Source organism: Serinus canaria, chromosome 1A, assembly GCF_022539315.1.
Source record: "Serinus canaria isolate serCan28SL12 chromosome 1A, serCan2020, whole genome shotgun sequence".
NCBI lineage: Eukaryota > Metazoa > Chordata > Aves > Passeriformes > Fringillidae > Serinus > Serinus canaria.
Window position 1 is genome coordinate 57,099,586 of NC_066314.1, and position 4,370 is coordinate 57,103,955.

At 47.9% G+C, this 4,370-nt stretch overlaps 1 pseudogene; it reads right to left on the bottom strand.

The window, feature by feature from the left end:
- Nucleotides 1-1,591: 1,591 nt before the first annotated feature.
- LOC103819690 (cactin-like) lies at nucleotides 1,592-3,883 on the bottom strand (annotated as a pseudogene).
- Nucleotides 3,884-4,370: the final 487 nt, after the last annotated feature.

Here is a 4,370-nt window from a genome sequence, read left to right on the forward strand (position 1 = left end):
CTGGATGTTAGCAAGGGTTGCTTCCTGCTGTCAGTTTTATAGTTTCAGCCATGATTTGAAATGCTAAAACACTATAAAGAGGTTTCTAAGTACTATTTCTGATTCAACCAGAGATAGGAAATTCTGCTTGTCTACTTGGGTGTTCCTGAAACTTCTAGCCCTAAACTGCAGATGAAAGAAGTTTGCATAAGATGAATTATTTTACAACTTGTAGTATATCAATCTTGGAGGATCCATGAACTCTTTCTGAGATGCCATAAAAGATAATTATAATCAGGCTGAAGTGTCCTGAACAGATTTGCATTTCCACTGGAAGGAGTATAAGGATCTACAAACACAAAAAAAAAAAAGCCTTGAATGAGTGCCTTAAATAAGTCTGCCTACAAGGAACTCATCATGTCTAAAGTTTATCCTCAGCCATAATTTACATATTGGGACAGCAGCTGGACTTAGTTTTGGTTTTTGTTCTGTACCCCTGAGCTGATTCTCTAGTTATGATGGTTCTTCCCTCAGACAAGTGTTAAGTTTTTTTTTCCTCTCTGCCTGGGCACTGAGGTTAATTTCTGCTGCTCTATAAAACCTGTTTGTAATTAGCCAGTAAGTTCTAAAGCTGCTGGAGGTGAGAGGGACTCTGTGCGTGTGTGCCCATCCACATATGTGGATGTGTTAATAAGCTGCTTAAGCTTAATTTCCTTAGAGAACAAAAGTAACAACCTGAGAAAATCAGACTAAAAATTATTTTTTTTAATTGAGTAGCTGTAGAAACAGACATTGGATCAATTAAGCAGCCAATTGTTTTAACCAGAGATGTCTTATCTCTCTAGGAAAATAATTACATATCTTAGAGTTGAAGCAAATGACTTTTAACAAAACTTAGTATAATTATATTAAACAATACTAAAATCTGAAATTAATGAACTTTGACAGAAAAAATAATACACTTAACTTCAACAGAATACCAAACTGATAAAATCTAACTTAAGAGTACTTAGACCTAAAAGTAATAAAACTTAATTGTTGCTAAGATCAGGTCAAGTTAACATATTGAAGTTTAATATCGATATGTTTCAACTTATTTTAATACTATTAATAGAAAAGATACTGAGAATTTTAACAATACATGCTTAAAATAAAACCAGAATGATTTTGCTGAAGGAATTACAAGGAGGGCGTGGTAAAGTCGTTGTAATTTTATGTGATGTAGATATGTGCATAGATAAGAGCTTAAATTTTTAATTATTATAGTAGAAGCTAGCAGCATTGCAACTGTGTCATGGTGTACACAAACAGCTTTGAATTCCTCCAAAACTGTAAAAACCTGTAAAATTACGGGGTTTTTTTCCTTTTCTTGTTTTCTGCCACCCCCGCTCCTTCCCCCCCAAGACCTCGTGGCTAAAACAACCCTTATTCCCTTATTCTATTTATACCAGAGTCTCAGGATCCTTCATGATAAATGCAAGGACAGAGGAAAGGCTCAGGAGCTTGCCCAGTGCAGGGCCTGGCCTTGGGGCCGTGCATGGAGCAGTCTCTGTGCCATGGGATGGTGCCCCCTGCCCACCCCGGCGGGTGCCCGAGGGCGCTGAGCAGCCCCTCACCGGTGGTACCGGTACCGCCTGAAGTGGAACCAGAGCTGGAAGATGCCATTGGCAAACTGGCAGCAGAAGCCATGGCCCTGGGAATACTCCAATTCCCTGCTGACAATCTTGAAGGTGATGTCCTCGTAGGGTGGCCCGGCATGGAAGCGCAGGATGGCAAAGTCCTTGCTGTCCTGGCAGGCCTCCAGGAATTACTCGGGCATTGAGCTCTTGTCAGTGAGGTCGGGGTAGAAGATGTTGAACTTACAGCCCTGCACGGTCTTGGGTGGGGGGTTGTCAATGTCGTAGTGGGTCTGGTTGTACTTGTTCCACTTGAAGCCTGTGTGCACACGGTTGAAGAAGCGGGGCTTGTGTGGCTGGTGCTTGTCAGCCCACAGATAGGCCTTGCCTGAGAGCGGCATCTCCACACTGAATTGTGCCTCGTCCATGCCCGTGCCCTCCTCAGCCTTATGGAAGAAGATGTTGTGGGTGTTCTTGGAAGCATTACCTGTCACCTGGAGCTGCTGGCGCAGGAACAGCAGCTGATGTGTGTCCTCCTCGGCCTCCAGGACCTGGGCATTGCAGGGCAGCTCGCTGGGGCCCAGCAGCCAGGGGCTGTACTTGCCCACATGACAGACATCCAGGCTCTGCTGGAGCAGATCCTTCTCCATCAGCACAGCCTCCCCCTCTGCCTCTTCCTTGGCTTCTGTGTCCTGCTCTGCCTCTGAGGATGGTCTTGGCTGTGCCTCGAGACTCTCCTCAGGCTCCAGCCTCTTGCTGGGGGAAGCTGGCTCCTGCTTGATGATGGGGAAGAGTGGTTCACACTCCACACCCTGCTCTTGCTTCAGCTTGTAGAGCTTTTGACACAGCATGTCCTGGTGCCGCTCCTGTAACCTGGCCCAAGCCATGTAATGCTTCAGCTGCTGCAAAAGGCTCTCCCAGTACCCAGTGTCCAGGTTGGGCCCTCCTGCCCAGAGCTTGCTCTCGATGCCCTGGTACAGAACTTGCAGCTGGTTGTAGGTCTTCCCCTTGAACACAGACTGCACATCTGAGCTGACTGAGGCCTTGATGCCATCACAAGGCTCCCCTGGTCCACCTTTCCTAGAGAGGCCTCCAGCTTGCAGAGCTTGGCTATCTCATCCTCTGTGATGGTGGTCATGTCCCTCCAGAAGTCCATGTTCTTCCTTTGCTCCAGCTCCATGTACACCTGGATGTCTTCCACCAGGTCCTCCATGTCGGAGAGGTCAAGCCGTTTAGGAAGGTATAGGGCTCATGCATTTCCACAGCCAGGTCATTGTCCTCTGCACTGATGTACTTGGCCAGAAGATCAATGGGTTTCACCCTCCCACCCCGAATCCGGATCTTAGACTGCAGCTTGGCCTGCTGCAAGTGGAAGTTGTCCTCCTGCTCCTCCCAGGTTTTGAAGTGTTCTGCCTCTTTCTCCTGCTGCAGCATCTCCAGCTCCTGCATGGCTTTTTCCCGCTCCAGGCACTGCTGCTTCACCTATTGCTGCTCCAGGCGATTGTTCTCCTGGATTCGCTTGATCCTCTCCTTCAGGTCCTTCTCATCCAGATGGCTGATCCCTTTCTTTTCCAGTGCCTTGCTCCAGATGAATGTGCTCAGCAGGTTATTGTCCCCAAAAGGATTGTCAGTGTTGGTGTAGCCCATGTACTCCTCACCTCAGCCCATCTTCTCCCATTTCTTTCTCTCCTTGGCCTCCTTCTTGGCCAGCCTTCGTGCTCGCGTCTCCTTGGGTGTCTCCAAGGCCTTCAACAGAGCTGCCTGTTTCTCTCTTCTTCCCTCAGGTTCAGCTGCTGCCCCAGCTTCTCTCAGGGATGTGGTGGGGCAGGGCAGCTGATGGAGGACACAGAGGACTTGGATCCATCCTTCCTGTGGTGCTGCTCCTGGCTCTGTGCTGCCATATCCCGCCTGCGCTCCAGGCTGGAGCCAGAGGAGCAGCCCCGTGACCATGAGCACTGTGTCCTCTGGTCCTTATGGTGCTGGTCCTGGCTGTGGCTTCTTTTCTTCTTTTTCCATTTCTGTCTCTCATCGGCAGAGTCTGAGCCCAAGCTTGGCTCCCGGCACTGGCTGTGTTGTAGCTGCCTGCAGCTCCTTGATTGCAAGCGCCCCTGATCCCGGTCCTGTTCCTTATCCAGGTCCCTTTTCTGCTCTGAGTGGCTGCCTCGGGCTGGGCTGCACAGCCTGGAGCCCAGCAGCACCAGCTCTGCCCTGGGGCCTTGCTGCTTGGGTCCTGCTCCACTGGCTGGTTCTTGTCTGTGCTTGTTTCGTGCTGTCTCATAACTGGTCATAGCTATAGTCTTTTGCTACTTTGTCTTGGTTTGAAAAGACAGGTGTTTGCTAAGGAAAGTAGGAGCCTCTCTTGAAATGGAAAATGTAAACCCTCTCCTTCTGAATTATTGTAATTTTGAAATAAAGGGGCTCTCAGGCAAAAATATGGGAGTAGGAATAATAGTTTTTGTTAGAAAAAATTAAAATATAGTAATATGAAACAACACTGAAAGGGTCAGAATATGACCTGACACCCTGTGTGTCAGAGTGTTGGTAGCAGTCCTGTTAAATGGTGGCTGCAGTCCTCCTGGAGTGATAGATATGGTTCTGTTGAAGCAGTGATCTTGTAGAAGGATATAATTTTCCTCTGAAGATCCAGTGGTGTTGTAGATGGGCCTGGTCTTCTTCTGGGAATCCAGTGGAGAAAACAGCTGCTCCTCTGGGAATCCAGTGGGAAAAGGCTGGCTGTGGTGTTCCAAATCTCAGATTATATCTAGGTAGGAATGC